The sequence below is a fragment of the Macrotis lagotis genome, chromosome X, assembly GCF_037893015.1.
Source record: "Macrotis lagotis isolate mMagLag1 chromosome X, bilby.v1.9.chrom.fasta, whole genome shotgun sequence".
Taxonomy (NCBI): Eukaryota; Metazoa; Chordata; class Mammalia; order Peramelemorphia; family Peramelidae; genus Macrotis; species Macrotis lagotis.
Window position 1 is genome coordinate 63,573,565 of NC_133666.1, and position 17,314 is coordinate 63,590,878.

At 39.4% G+C, this 17,314-nt stretch overlaps 1 pseudogene; it reads left to right on the forward strand.

Annotated features, from left to right (window-relative positions):
• The first annotated feature begins 426 nt into the window (after nt 1-426).
• LOC141498688 (ferritin heavy chain pseudogene) lies at nt 427-14,480 on the forward strand (annotated as a pseudogene).
• Nucleotides 14,481-17,314: the final 2,834 nt, after the last annotated feature.

Genomic DNA, 17,314 nt, shown 5'->3' on the forward strand with positions numbered 1-17,314 from the left:
TGAAGGCAGATTGTCTAGGATTTTAAGTACCCATTGAGAAGTTTGTATTTTATTCTTAGAGGCATTAGGGAGCCACTGAAACTTCTTGAGTAGGGGAGTTGATTGGAACTAAAGGAATGAATTTAGAAAAAGGTCTTTGAGATCCTAGGACATAATTTATTTGAGGCCTCAGAAAATGGTCAGTCATATATTAAATGAGATTCTCAAAGAAGATCTTGTACCTCAAAAAGACTTAGGGCAAGTCACGATTTGGATAATACACCACCCTTGAGATAACTGTGCAGAAGTAGGTGTTTGCTTGGTGATTCCTTGGAATGACTGATTTGTGTGTGACTTTTCATTAGGAACAGTCAGGGTTATCTAGCTAAATGGCAACATTACTAGAAACATGGCTTTTCCAAGTCTTTCTTGAGTGAGATCCCGAAAATGCATCACATAAAGGTAGAGCACGTCCGGAAGAATCATTTGGTTGTGACAGAGTCTGCCGGAGGAGAGACAGCTTTAGTGGACACATCAGTGCGACTGAGTCTTACAGGCAAGGCTGCTTTGTCTGGCGCTGAGATGAAATGAGCCTCCTATCTATGGAACCCTATTATACAAGAGCTTTTGATGAGAGAAATCTAAGCAAAACTTCATGATCAAAACCAGCCGCCACCTGCAGCCTCAGGGTTCCAAGGGTTCTGAGGATACATCTCTTGCAGAAATCCAAGAATCCTTTAAAACCAAAACCCCTACTCTCAAAAACCTGTGCCTGTTTTCAAAGTACAACATTTGATCCACGTTACATGTAACTGCAAAGGTTTTGTTTTTTTTTTAATTAAAAAATATGTTTTTAGCAGAATAGGAAACTTAAAGATCGAAGAATAATTTTAGAAATTTATTTGGTATACAGTAAACAAAATCTCATTTATCAGAGGAGCTTTGCCAAAGGAATAAGAGTGCCAACCATAGGAATTAGGAACCATAGGCCCAAATAAGAAAGAACCTTTTAGGATTGAGAAAAGAAACAATTTCCTGGATTGAGCCTATGTTTATATGTCATAGTTCCCTCAAAATATCAAAACCATTAAGCCTTTTTTCTAAGTCCAGAAAATAAAAAGCAACAAAATAGTAGGAAATAGCTGGAGCTGGAGCTGGGAAAAGGTTAATGTAATGTAGTGGAAAGAGTGTTGGATTTGGAGTCAAGGACACAGGTATTAATGATGTTTCTATTACTAACCATCTCTGTAACCTTGGATAAGTCCCTTCCCGTTTCTGGCCCTTGGCTTCCTCAGGAGACACAAGCTAAGGTCAGGAAGAATAATAATCCATTTATTTCATTTGAGCCTCAAAACAACCCTGGGAGGTAGCCACGCCGTTATTCCCATTTTCCAGAGGAGAAAACTGAGGTTCAGCTAAGTGACTCACCCATCATCACACAGCTAAGAAGTATCAGAAGCAAACCAAATTGATTTCGTCCTGCTATGTCACACAAAGCAAAGACTGTTTATACCTCATTCTAGGATCTGGTAGCATTCATTTTGATGCTTCAGTAGCATTGTGAAATTGCAAAGGCCCATGGGGAAAATAGCTGTTACATGAAGCTAATGCTAGAGATAAACTTTGACTGACTTTTAGCAAGAGAGGCAGCTGAGTCAATTAAGAGACAATCCGATTGGTTCATATTCATCAAGGCAGTTTCTTCATGGGCTCTCAAAATCAGCTACTACCCACACACTCCTTAAAATAGCAGTACTTTCCAAGTTCATATTTCTGTCACTTATTTGAAGAGCTTTTACCATTATTTACCCTCAACAGGGGCATCAGACTGTCTTCGAATTTCTTTTCTAAAATATGACTAGCCACAAACTCTATATAAGATCCTTGGGATAGAACATTGTGGATCATCCATCATTCTGGATGCAGCTGCAAGTTCACTTGATGGTATTCCTTGCAGTGCAGCAAAGGACACGTCATGAGGTTGTGGGCCTTGTTTTTCTTCTGAACGACAAAATGCTTTCTTAAAAAGCTGCCCACTAGACTTAGCTGGGATTCATTAGATGAGAAACTACATTAGCAAATGTTTGTGTAATAATTTTCTAATCATAGAAGTAACTGAGTCAAGGATTAGATAGAAAACCCCATGGGAAAAATGGGCATAATCAATCAATAAACTTTAGTAATTGCCTCCTCTGTATAGGCCCTATGCTAAGTGCTGAAGATATAAAGAGGCAAAAATTCAGGGGCAGTTAGGTGACACAGTGAAGAGAGCCCTGGCCCCATAGTCAGGAGGACCTGAGTTCAAATCTGGTCTCAGACACTTATCTAAATGTGTGACCTTGGGCAAGTCATTTAACCCCACTGCCATGACAAAAAAAACCCAAACAGATAAAAGAAAAAAGACAAAAGATAATCCCTTTCATTAAGGAGCTCATAACCTCAACAGGGAGACAATAAACAAACCAATATGTACACAGAAGTTCTATACAGGATAAAGAGAAATTAATTCACAGAGGAAAGATGCTGGAAAGAAGACTGGCTGGGAAGGACCTCCTGTAAAAGTGGGATTTTAGTTGGGACTTAAAGGAAGCCAGTAAGCAAAAAAGAGGAAGAAGAGGAAGGAGAATATTCCAGATGTGGGGCACAGCAATTTATAATGAGCAGAGCTGAGAGACCAGAAGATATTGTTTGGGAAACAGCCAGGTTCCTTTGTGCCAGGCTTCTTTTTCCTTAGTTTCCTCCCAGTGAAAATGACACCAAATTCAGAGGTTGCTCAAAGTATATACAGTATATACAGTATATACAGTATATAGAGTCCTTCAGTAGCATAGACCAGAAGAGCTTAGCAACCAGATGGAACAGATAATTAGTGAAAATAGAAAATGGCCAGATGGCAGGCTGTGGGAGCCCTTCCCCCACCTCCACAGGCCAGTCCCCACACCCCTAGTAGGCTCACCTTGGTGTTCTACGGGTTTGGTCTTGCCCTGAGTGGGCACCCTTCCCACAATGCCCAAGTGAGATAATCCTTGAGGTCTGGCTTATCTCTTTATGATCCTCAGTTTAAGTCCTGGATGGAATGGGATCTACAAAGAGGGACACAGTTCTGCCATGGTCAAAATCACATCTGCTTTGCATATTTGCCTATACTTCAGGGAATACATACACACACACATACACACACACACACACACACACACACACAATCCAATTTCAATTCAATGTAATGATTGTGATAGTGGAGAGAGCACTGGACCTGGAGTTGGAAAGACTTAGATTCAAATCTCAGTTCGGATACTGGATGTGGAACCGGGGCAAGTCCCTTCTTCTTCATAAGTCTTAGTTTCTTTATCTGTAAAATGAAAGAGTTAAATAAGATAACCTCCAAGGCCTCCTTCCAAGTTCTAGCTCTAAAACTGTGGGATCTTTTATTCCAGCAACGTGAAGCCAAATAATCATATGGACTAAAGACTTCCTTTATCAGGAAGTTTGTTTTGATATGCACCCAGCAAAGTCTTCAAGTATGCTAGCTTTTAAAATCATTCAATGTATTCAAATCATCATTTTCCAGTATCCAAATTCATTTCATTCCACTCAGTTTTACTGGGGGGAAAAAAGATGAAGGACCGCTACATTCTTCACATGCTGATTTGTCCAGTCAAAGTCTAGAGACCTGTCTTTTCTTTTATCTATATCAATCCCAATTAAGATGCTATGCATTCCAATTGTATATTCTAGCAGGTCAATTAATCTCTAGTTAGGCTATACAAGTTTATACAAATATTTTATATATATACATATTCTGCTATATACACACACACACACACACACACACATATATATGTAAAGTTTATATGCTCATCTGAGTAAACATCAAAGATGTCATTCCCTTAAATGCTTTTCATTCATCCAAGCAAGGGCTATGTTGACAGTTGGGCAATCATTTATAGGAACTGTAAAAATCCTCCATTAAAACCTTCCTAGCTTTGCCACACGGTAGAAATTATGAGGATATCATCCATCAAAATACTAATATTAGTGGTTTTGTTTTCATACATAGCAAATAAAATGTCCTTTTAGGTACCACACTTCATTTTCTCTTTTAAAGGTTGTAGTGCTGGGTCACTTGGCTGTTAGCCACTCTGTTTATTTGGACAAAATAACTTTCATTTCCTAAGGTGCATGCTTTCTTTGGCTGCTAACACTGGGTAGATTATAACCAACTTGATTCAAACTTGTCTAAACTAAATAACTGGCTAGGTATTGAACTGGACTACTGGGGGTGGGGAGCATGGGATCCCCTTCAGGGGGAACCTTCAAAGGATCAGAGTTCATTTCTCACCTCTGCCACATTCATTGAGCTTCATAGATTACAGAATCAATATGCCCTTCCCAATCACATTCCCTCCCCAAATCCCAGTCTAACCTCATCTTCCTTATCTCATACTTGTGGTGTTGATTTTTTGGACCTAAGTGTAAGATTTGACATTTGTCCCAAGTTAATTTTACCTTATTATATTCATCGCAATATTCTTGCTGATCTGGACTTTGGGGATCTGGATTCTGTTATGCTGTGTCTCAACTACATCTTCCAAGCAAGTTTCATCTGCATATTTGATGAGAATGGTAGTAATGACTCTTTCCAAGTCAATTAAACATGTTAACTTGAGAACAAGCAGAGATCTCTGGGACATTCCACTAGAGACCTCCTGCCCATTAATATTACATTATTAAGACAGCTCTATGGCACTGGGCCTGGGATCAGGAAGATCTGAATTCAAATTCAGTCTCAGATACTTATAAGCTTTGTGACAGGGCAAATCACATAACTTTTCTCAGTCTCAGTTTTCTTCTCTGTAAAAGGGGAGAATGATGGTACTTGGCAGTTTAAAAGAATGCTTCCCATTTTCTCAAATCTGACACAGGAGGGCCTTAAAAATGAATATAAGAGCTACCGCAACTTCAAATGTAGGTAGTATAGCATACAGTTCCCTTGATTTTCAGAATGTAGGAGGAACAATGAAGTTCCTCCTGATATAAATTAAGAGGGCATAAGAGAGAAAAGATGTTTGATGAACTTTCTAAAATGTTTCCCGTCTGGAGACTGAGAATCCTTGGGGCATGATATCATGGAACTTATTTTCCTTTTGGAGCTGATAAGGATTGCAAAAACAAATAGAGATTTTCTTGGTCAGCTCCACCTGCAAGGTGTTCTTCAGCAAAATCTGGGCCCCAGGATGGGCCCTGGAATTTGAATGACTGGTGAATTTTCACCTTATTTGGCCCAGTCCTAGCCCATTTCCAGGTTAGATCTGAGCCATTATGTGCTTGTATCCTCTCACCTATTTTTCACCTCCAGCTCCCTTTTCCGTGTTATATTCCCTGATTAGAATGGAGGTTTCTTGTTTGTTTTTGAATCCCCAGTATACAACAGAGTGTTTGGCATACATACTTAATAAATGCTTTTTTATTAAGCATTCATTTTCCCCTTCCACCACATTTTTGTCCCTATGGCTTCCTTTTGTTATTCAACCAGTCCTTTCTGGATTCTCATCCTCTCACCATCTGAAATTGTGTAATTCCTTATAAGGAAGGCAGTTAAGCAAACAAAATAGACAGTGGCTACACTGGAAAAGAATTACAACACTGTTCCTAGAGCTACCACCTCTTTGTCAAGAACAGGAAACTATACTCTATTTTCCAAGAACATTACTGCTATTTTTTTCCTATTTATTTATTTAAGGCAAAAGTGCTAAGTGACTTGCTTAAGGTTACACAGTTAGGCAATTATTTATTAAGTGTCTGAGGCCAAATTTGAACTCAGGTCCTCCTGACTCCAGGGTCCATGCTCTCTATCCACTGCACCAGCTAGCTGCCTCTAAAGATATTTTCATTTACATAATTGCAGTAACTATCTCAGTAGTTGTCCTGGTTCGGCTAACTTAACTTTGCATCAGTTAATATAGTTCTTCCTATCTCTTCATTTCAGTATGGCAATCTGCCACTTCTTCCTGATGTTTTCATTAGTCAGTCAGCTCCTCCAAGATTCTTCATCTTGTGGCCAATCTTATGGATGGGAGCCTCTCTCTTACTTTAGGCTGGTACTTCAATGGCAGATGCATAGTATACTCCAGAATATCCACATGAAATTTAGACCTTCAACTTAGCATGGCCAAAATCAAACTTCTCCCACAAACCTTCCCCTCTTTCAAACTTCTCCATTACTCTAGAGGGCACAGCCTTAGTTCCCCAGCCTTGTAATATAGACTAGACTCTTCATTCTTTCACTCCCCATAATCCAAGACAGTACCCTGTCCTGTTGATTTCACCTTTATTTTTTGTTTGTTTTTATTTTTTTTTTAATTTTGCCTTTGTAGTATCTCTCTAATCACCCTTTCTCTCCTTTGACATTGCCCCAATCCTGGTACAGGTCTTCATCATCTTCTTCCTGGACTATTGCTATAGTAGTTGGTGGATCTGCCTGTCTCAAGTCTCTCCCCATTCCATTCAGCCGCTTACATGACTTATTTAAAACACAGGTCTCACCACATCACCTTCCTCCTCAATAAACTCCAGAGTTACCTGTCACCTCCAGGAGCAAATTCAAAATACTCTCTTTGGCATTCAAAGTCCTTTATTACTTAGCCCCCTCCTCCCTTTCTGGTCTTCTTACACTTCACTACCCTCGACATACACTTTCATCCAGTGACACTGGCCTCGTGGTTGCTCCATAAACAGAACACTCCATCTCCCACCTCAGAACATGTTCATCGATGTTCCTCCTGCCTGCAATGTTCTCTCTCTCTCCTGGTCTCAGCTAAAATTCCACTTTCTACAGGATACTTTTCCTCATCTTCTGCTATTCTTGAGCCTCCCTCTTGCTGATTATTTCCAATTCACCCTCTCTAGAGCTTGTTTGTCCACAGTTGTGTGCATGTTATTTCTATGAGTCTTTGAGCTCCTGGAGGTTGGAGACTGTCTTTTTACCTTTCTTTATATCTCTAGAACTTCCCATGGTGCCTGGAACATAGTAAAAACTTCACGTGTTTATCGACTGACTAACTAGCTCAGTAGGATTTATCAAAGTTTAACCTCAACTGGCATAAGTTTAGAGAAAACTGGATCACCTCCCATGGGAGGTGGGGGGAATAGGAAAGTAGTAAATTCCAATTATGTAAACCAGTTCCTGTGCTAAGCACTTTACAGACATCTCATTTAATACTCTATGATCATATGATTCTGATCTCAAGAAACACACTTCTATAGCCAGAAACAACACATATGTATAGACAAAAGTAATTTGAGGGGAAGGAATTATGCAAGTATAATTGTGAGGGAGTGGGGCTGATAGGGAAAGGCTTCATGTTCAAAGAAGTGTTTCAACTGAATTTTGAAGGAAACTGGAGATTCTAAGAGGTGAAAATAAGGAAGGAGAGCATTCTAAACAAAGGCACAGAGACAGGAAGTGTGGGCTTGAGTATGTGGAAAGAAAAATGGCTAGTTTGGCTTGATTGTAGAGTGTCTGAAAATGAGTGATAATAAGAATATCTAGCATTTATCTACATGTCAGGAACTTTGCAAACTTTCTCATTTGATCCTCAACAACAACCCTAGAAGAGAAGTGATATTAGTTGCTTCCATTTTACAGTTGAGGAAACTGAGACAAACCAAGGTTAAACATACTTGTCCAGGGTCACACAGCTAATAAGTCTCTGAGGCTGGATTTGAACTCAGATCTTCTTGACTTGTCAAGCCCAGCACTCTATTCAATATGCTACTTAGCTGTATAGTGATATACCAGAATGTTGGGGAAAAAAACTTACATTATTCTAGAACAAGTAAATACCCAGACCCTTTCCTGAAGACTTTGCCAATCTTGCCAGTGGCCTTGGTTCTACCAGAACAGAATGATAAATCAACAAATCTTGGAACTTCCAAGCTTGAAGAGAAACCAGAGCCCCAATGGCATCATGTGGCAAATGAAATTGATCCAATATCAATCCCAGAGCTCAGATCTTCTGACTCTTAGATTATACTTTCTATTATATCTTTTTTCTCATTGATATGGGCAACCCCTTAAAATTTTCTCATTCTGTATGATTCCATAAATCCTCCATCATGATGAAAGCCTTTCTTTAATATTTAAGGGTTCCCGATGCAATGCTTAATCAAATATAACCATCAGTTATCTTCTACCCTTGCTACCTGACCAATACACCTAATCTTAACATCATGTGTTCTCAGTGATATCTTTTATGACCCTTCTCACATTGGTAGATGAAAAATATTCATCCTGCATCCCCCCCCCAAAATGATACAAAAGATCAATTTAATTCCTGATAGATTGTGGTATTTCATAACTCACTCAAGACCAGTGCCCCATTGTGTTGTAGAGATGAGTCGAGATCCTTGGAGCCTCTATCAGTGACATCTACACCCTTGAAGATTCTAATAGGCTGTCAAGGTTTTGAATATGGTACTGGTAGCAGTTTGTCTGTGATCTGTGGACAAGCCTAGCATAGTATGACAGGTTTGCTCTACATGTCAGATTTCTTTGGTGTGGGAACTTAGGAAAAAGATGAAACTACAAAATGGCCCTCACCCTCTACTCTACTATACTTATTAAAATATGGCTCAAGACAGCGAATATAGAGCCCAGGATTTGGAATAAGAAAAACCTGAGTTCAAATCCTGATTCAAGACAGTAGCTCTGTGCCCCTGGGGAAGTCATTTTACCTCTCCCAGCCTCAGATTCCTAATCCATACAATGTGGCTAACAATAGCACCTGCCTCACAGGGATGTCCTTAGGAGATATATTATAATATTATATATACATATATATATATGTATATATATATATTATACGCACATACACATTCATACAAAGAGAGAGAGAGAGAGAGAGAGAGAGAGGCAGTCCTTGATCAGGATAATGAGACTGAGTTGGAAAAATTAATTGTGATGGAGAGAACTGTAAAGTGAGAGCCAGTTGTCATGATGGAGAGTTTTAATTAACCATACATAGAATAGCAGTATACCTTTTGAATGTGAACTGAGTAGAGGCAATTCGGGGATATCGGCTTTCTATAATCAGTAGGGTTACAACCCCAGGAGGTTATCATTCAACAATCACTTCTTAAGGTTTCTACTGTGTCCTAGGTACAAAGGATATGAAGAAAGAACTAGAACATTCATTTCTTCAAGGCTCTCCTTCACATACTCGACTGGAATAGTAGAGAGAATAGTAGATTCACAGCAGAGGAAGAATTCTTTGTACTACCAACAAATCCTTTGAGATTCACCACAGATGAAAAATCTACCTCTGTGTGAATGTGTATATGTATATATTTTTGTTTCTGAATGATTTTAGTAGTGTCTACCTCTTCATGATCCCATTTGGGGTTTTCTTGGCAAAGATATAAGATTGTTTTGCCAATTCCTTCTCCAGTTCATTTGACAAATGAGGAAACTGAGACAAACAGGGTTAAGTGACTTGCCCAGTCACATAGTGAGGAGGTGTATGAGGCCAGACTCGAATTCAGGAAAATGAGTCTTCCTGACTCTAGATTGGACTCTCCAGGTATCCTTTCATAATTTATATCCTGCATTGCTACTGGGGGAGGGGGGCAGTTTCTTCTTGGACATAGAGTTTGGAAGGGATTTCTGAGGTCATCTTTTTCAACCCCTTAATTTTAGAGATGAAATAACTGGGACTAGAAAGATGAAATGGGTGTCAGAGGAAGGATTTGAAGCCAGATCCACAGACTATAAATTTGATGTCTATTCTACTATAGAAGGTTGCCTCATTGCACAGCAGACAATTTTGAAGCATATGTGCACCAGTTGAGGATGCACAGTGTTCTAAAGGAAAAACAAAACAAAACAAAACAAAAAAAAAAAAAAACTCTTGTTGTTTACTTGCCCAAGGCTGAGAGCTAAGTCAGAATTTGAAGTTTGCATTCTAAAGACCTTACTCTCTACCCTATTCCCAAATCAAATCAGTGAAACCAGGTAGCTCCCTAATAAAGGAAAGGCTCACCAGCCTTTGGATATTTGGATGATGTTGAGAAGTCTAATAAATTTGGAAGACATCCATTCATCCATTCCAGAGCAACCAAATTAATCCTTCTTTAATGCCTGAGGACTCTACAGGGTCCAAACCAGACTCCAAAGTTAATCAATGAGAATCATCGAATCATAGAATTTTAGGTGGGGGATAAAAACATACATCCATATAACTATTCTACCAATTAATCTGTGGCCTCCAGGAAGCAAAAAGGACATCTAATTCCTTCCTCTCTAAGAAACAGCACTTACACTTGAATACCTTTTCTAATAACATAGGAAATGTTATCTACCTTGACCAGAGCACTACCCTAATGATCCAGGTTCTCTGAGATTTAATTCTCTCTGGAGCTTTAATCTCTGATCTTCAGAATGAGATTAATACCGGATCTATGGAGAGGGCTTAACTTATTCTCCAAGCAAGGTAAAGCTGATGAACTTTCACTGAAGTTCCTGTGCTGAGGCTTCTTTCACTTTCTTTTAAAATGGATTTCTTATGAGGAGTCCCAACTCTCATTTATAGGATTATTTAGGGACCTAGGTTGAATAATACAAACATTTCAACTCACAATTTCTCAAAACTTCTATCCACAGACAAAATCCTAATTTGCAGGTAGCAGGGAAAGGTTGTCAATTCTGTTCAAGGAGAGTTGAAAAGAACTTTTAAAAAATTGTGAGGTGCCATCATCACAACTTTAAAACAACTAAGCAAAGAGGGCCCCCCAGCACCTCAATGACCCTTCTCCTGCCTTAACTTCCATCCTGCTAGTCAATGAAAACTAGCCCCCACTCAGAAACAGAGACATAGAGATGGAGAGACAGAAAGAAAAAGACAAGTGAGAGAGACAGAGGCAAAGAGAAGAGAGAAAGAGACAGAGTGACAGAGAGACAGAGACAGAGACCATGGATGACAATTTCCAACATGTAGTCACAATTATTAGCATAACTGGTAGAAAATTCTAATACCAGCAGGGTCTAAAGTACACATAACCCCACAGAATCTCTAGAATGAGAATGGACTAGTCCAACCCATATGTGAACAAAAATTTATTCAACAAAATCCAGGACAAGTGACCACCTGTTTTTTTTCTTGAACACCTCAGTTGATGAAGGAAAGCCATAGTTACCTTCAAAAACACCATATTCCACTTGATCTAATTAATCTAAATCAGATGTTATGTTATTGTAAGTAAGTAAAAATTAGTTAGAAAATGGTAATAGTTAAAAGTATCTAAGATGTTAGCATGGATTAGGTTTGGGAATGGAAAGAGGTCACATATACAAGAAATTGAATAAGTGAGATGTATAATTGGATGCAAAAAATATTTAGGGTAAAAAACGGGACATTACTGACTAAGGTAATTGTTTAAGTCCTTACTTCACTGTGCCTTTTAAGGAGAGCCCTAACCATATTGAGTCACTATTCCCCCAATTCAACAGGGCAGCTCCATCCTTCACACATTAAGATGTTGCCCATGTTTGCCTTTCTGAAGTCTTATTTTCCACCAAGGATGTACTTCTCTCACCTTCTACAATTTGCTTCAGTGTTTAGTCTAAGTCTTCCTTCTCAAATATTCCTAGAGGACTTTGTCTTGATGTCTCCTTTGTCCCTATCGCTGAGTGATAATGACCTGTGTACTACTGAGGGCAGCTAGATGGCACAGTGAGTACAGCACTAACCCTGAAGCCATGAGGACCTGAGTTCAATTCTGGCCATAAACACTTACTAGCTGTGTGATCTTGAAGTCTGACTGCTTCGCCTTCAGAGCCCTCTCCAGTCTTCCTGATTCCTATCGGCCACTGGATCTAGATGGCTCTGGAGGAGAAAGTGAGGCTGGGGACTTAGCACAGCCCCCCTCACTCAAATCTAATTTATGTGCTTGTCATGGCATCATCTCCCTGATGTTGTGTCTTCTACAGAATAAAGAACAAAAACATCAACAGTGTACTATTATAACTCTGCCCCAACCCTAATAGAATGGACGTACCTTGAGGGCAAGGGCTATTTTATTTTATGGTATAAACTTTGTGTCTGCAGGGCCTAACATAGTTCCTTTCACATAGTACAGGATTAATGTTTGTTAAAACTGAATTGAACTGTTCCCCGTGGGCATGCCCAGGTCGCAGCTCCTCTTCCTCCACATACTGTCTAGTTATAGTTTTAGGTGAGAGACTTTTTCCCCCTGAAAGAGAAGATTATATAGTTCAGAAAGGACTAGTCATTGAATCAGGAAGATCTGGTTTTGAATCCTGTCTTGGACACTTACTAGCTGGATGACTCTTTACAAGTCTCTTTACTTCTGTTTGCCTCCATTTCCTCATCAAAAAATAGAAATAATCAGTCACCAACAAGCATTTCTTGAGTGCCTTCCATGTGTCAGGCCTAATACTATATCCTGGAGATGATAATAGAATGTACCTCACAGGCCTGTAATGAGGTGCAGGTCACATACTTCTTCCAGTTGAATCCAGTAGGGGATGAATCACTACATCTGAAATTAGGAAATCCAGAGTCCAATTCCTACCTTAGACTCTGACTAGATCTTTCAATCTAAACCATTTAACCTCTCTCTGACTCAATTTCTTTGTCTTTACAATGGCAGGCTTGCAAGACTCTGAGATCCTATGATGGATCAGAAAAATTTCCCTAAATTCAGTCCTACCATTCCCATGGAGGTTATCCATCCTAGGAGGGTTTGTCTTCTGAGAAGAGTGAAGTTTATACTTAGTACGCAGTAAAAAGAAGCAAGGCCAGAAGAAAATGATCTCAATTCACTATCTTCCAATCCATGGACTATAGAAGAGACTCCTATTTCCAAAGTTGGAAATTGAGTTGTTTTTATAGAAAGACAGATAAAGAAGTTGTATTTTTTTCTATTCATTCCTTTAATTTCATTTCATGTTCTTCCAGACAGAAGACTGGCTCAAATTCTATGGTCCTGCAACTTCTTTATTTCATTGCCTGGGAAGACAGACTTTTGTTCCAATGATTTATTGTCATAGAGAGTGATGGGTTAGCAAAATGAGACTCATGTTGCTTGAATTAACTACATAAGTGGCCTGGGACTTGTGACATTTGGAGTACCTTCGAGGGTTTTCTAATAACAATACACTTTAGTCCTTGTTGCTGGTAAATGAATGAATGCCCTTTGTTATTTTCCATTATTTTCTTCTACTAGCCATCAATAAAATGAAACAATAAAAAAACCACAGTGCTGAAATACAGAATACTTTTCGGATATTAGATTATTAAAATTCCACTTGGATACCTCAATATGGTTCGATTTGGGCTTCTGGAAGGCAGGGAATCTTCCAAACTGGAAGGTCTGCAAATAGGGGTTCATAAATGCATTCAATGTATAAGTTTGTCTTCTGAGAACAAGCCTGGAAAGGCTTATTATCACCATGAGGCTGATCACCAGGTAATAATTTGTTTGGGTCACATAATATTCATATTTAGGAATCCTGCTGCATGACTGTTTCCTCTTCAGGTGAGACAAAGGAGCACCGGGCTCTGCCTGCCTCTTTGTTTTGTAGTCCCTTGGAATTGTCATTTGAGCGATTTCCATAACCTAAGCAAATCTGGGCCTTGCAATGTTCTCTCTCTCTCTCTCTCTCTCTCTCTCTCTCTCTCTCTCTCTCTCTCTCTCTCTCTCTCACACACACACACACACACACACACACAAATAACTTTGAAACTTTTGAATCTTTCCATCCTCCCTGCAGATGAACTCTCTTTTTTGTGTTGTCTAATCTATTTGGAGTATGAATTCCATGAGTGTAAGAACTGTCTCAATTTTTCTATGTATACTAGTACAATACAGTAGAACAGTAACCATAGCCTCTTCCTCCTCCTCCTCCTCCTAATCTTCCTCCTTCTCATTGCCTCCCCCATCTCCACAGTTATGACAAACTCATCTCCCTCTCAGGTGTACGTACCATCAACCGCCAGATCAACCTGGAGCTCTACGACTTCTATGTCTGCCTGTCCTTATTTTACGACTTTGACCGAGATGATATGGCACTTGAAAAGCTTTGCCAAGTATGTCCTCTACCAATCCCACAAGGAGAGGGAACATGCTGAGAAGTTGATGAAACTCCAAAACCAAAGAGGCGGCTGCATCTTCATGCAAGACATCAAGAAACCAGACCGTGATGACTGGGAGAGTGGGTTGAAAACAATAGAGCATTTTCTGCACTTGGAAAAAATGTCAATCTGTCTTTACCAGAATTACACAAGCTGGCAACTGACAAAAACGACACCCCCTCCCATCCATTTATGTAATTTCATTGAAACCCACTACCTTGATGGACAGGTTAAATCCATCAAACAGCTGGGTGATCATTTAAACAACCTGCACAAAATGGGGGTCCTGATTATGGTATGGCAGAATATATTTATGACAAGCACATCCTTGGAGACAGTGATGAGAGCTAAGCCTCACCTTGGCTTCTCCCACACCTTGGAACTGTGGGCGTGCCTCCTACTGTCTTTCAGTACATGCATATTTTAGTTACTTGACTTTTTGCAATGTCTCAAAAAAACTACCATTTACATTCCAATAAAGTGACTTGATACTGATTTTTTTTTAATTCTATCATTTCATTTGCCAGGCTTCTGAACTCCAATAATTAACTTGGAATTATCTCTTCCAATTTCTATTCTTCCAGTTCTTCCTCCATCAAATTTCCTGGACTCACTCTCTCTCTCTCTCACTTTCTCTCTCTCTCTCTCTCTCTCTCTCTCTCTCTCTCTCTCTCTCTCTCTCTCTCTCTCTCTGTATATATATATATATATATATATATATATATATATATCTTTTTATTAAACACTCTACATACCTTTTTTACCTTTTCTTACTTGACATCTAAACCAAACTAAAGTAACAACCAATTTTCTTACCTCTCAACTTCTCTCCAGTCTGCTCAAAACATCAAAGGTTGCTGAAGTCCTTATCCTAGGGAGTATTGCTTCTCTGGTCTCTGAAATCCTAAGGTATTCATACAGCTCTCAGAAGTTGCCAAAAGTAAACCCACCATTGAACATATACCTCCCACCGTCCTGCTTTCCTTTCTTCCTTCAGTGATCCCGAAACTGGGCTATCATCCTAAGAAAATATTGGAATAACTCACACGAAATTTCATCATACTGAGTTACTTAACTGTAGCACCACTCCCCTATCTCACTATTCTCCAAGATGTTCAGATTCTCGTGATTTTGTTGAAGATTAAGGGGGAAAACCCTAGCAATAATAACTGAGCTAGGTAAAAAATTTATCCGTTCAGATCTGGAAGGATGTAGAATCCAATGCTTTCAAGGACCAGTATCATGTTTTACTATAAGACACGATTTGGTGGAACATCCCTGGATGGTAGATACACAACTTTTGATTGAAAAAAACCCTAAGGTCCTTTTCACATCAAATATAATTGAATATGAATTCTTGAGCTTTTGCAAAAAATTTACTCAATGAAATTCAAAGGTGAGCCTGAATTTTGCTACATCATATAATAAATGTGGAGCAAATTAAAAGATTAATTCACATGGCTGTTCTTTGTGTCTACCTGTCATGGGCCATATGATAGGTTCTCTTACCATTTAACAATACACTTCCTTCTGAGCTTCCCTGAGAACTGAGCCTTCTCCTTGAGCATTGTCCAGCAGTATTTTCATAGTTATCCTAAATCCTCAAAAAGCTTTTGTCCTTCAGATAAAGAAAATATTTCTAGCCTTTCAGGGTATTAGAATTTCTGAAAGTGGAAATTAGTTTTTGAAAGGAATCCAAACATTAGGGACATTTTAGAAGGGGAAAAAAAGTCTAAGGGGTGGGGGGGGAGGTTTCTTTATTTCTAAGGGTAATTGGTAGACCTTTATCTGTTTTGCTAATAACATGCACTGAGAGTATTAATTAAAATATGAGCCATAGTTTTCTCCTTCTTGGCCAAGCTAGGGGGTGGGCTGGTCTTTGTTCATTTCAGCTCTCCTTCTAGAAGACAGCCATCGATTTGGCAGGTATTCATTTAGTTTCTTCCTTACTGCTTCCAGGGCTTGACGTATTATTTGTCAGGAGCTCTTTGAAAGATCTGCAAAGTATTATTAAAGCACTTGATCTATTCTCAGCAGAGCACAGGTTTGGCCTAATTTACTTTTTCTCTGTACAATCGACATTAGAGCTCCATTGATAAAGGCAAGCCTACAACTTTATTGTTTAGCTTGATTTACTTGCTGTCATGCCCACTGTTTTCTGACTGGGATCTTGAAATGTCTATGTGATCAACAGTTCCATTAAAGGAAAAGTCATCTGTCTGTTAGACACTAGGAATGTGAAGGGAGATAGTGGGATTGAGATTTTTAGAAGCCCACCCTCATATAAACAACTTGGACCATGAGAACCTAAAGGTTCTAGACCTAGAGAGACAACTTCCATCATAGATCCCAATGCTTATGAGCTAACTTGAGGGAAAGCATTTGTCTTCAGTTTCCCAGTTGTGAAACAAAGGGATAGGGTTAGATAAGCACTAAGGTCTTTTCCTTTAAGTCTCTGACCCTGTTATAACTTCCCTCTCCTGGTTACTATTGCTTTCAGTCATAGCTCCTCATGTCATCAGCTCTGTGGCATTGCAGTTTTTCCTTGAGACTATTCAAAATCTCATAAACAAGACACACTGGCTTATTCTCTGTCACATGGTATCCATAAAAATACCCAACAGGAAGAAATGGATCATAGGATTGTACAGTGGTGATCTTATGATGCCTGTGTCTTAAGGACGGTAGAAGATGTGTCAAAGAGGATCAGTTATTAAACCTCATGGGGACAGAATCTTATGGAACATTGTTCCCTTACCATAGCCCCAGTGGGCTATGAGATTTGGAGGAAGGCTCTATTCACCACTCTTTTTCAGGTTCCCTTCTCTTGGGAAAGATTCTTTGACAGTTCTCCTCTGGACTCCCTCCTTCCCACCACAGGAACAATGATGCAATTTGAGCACATGGGCTTGCCTGGGTGAGCCTGAGGCTATACTTTAGGTCCCTGGCTGCCCCTTCTTTTCTTTCTTTTTTTTAAGGTTTTTGCAAGGCAAATGGAGTTAAGTGGCTTGCCCAAGGTCACACAGCCAGGTATGTGTTAAGTGTCTAAGGTCACATTTGAACTCAGGTACTCCTGACCAGTAGGGTCCGGGCTCTATCCACTTTGCCACCTAGCCACTCCTGCCCCTTCTTTTTTAATGATTCTTTCTCAAAGCCCAGGTCACCAATAACAATCCTGAGAGATG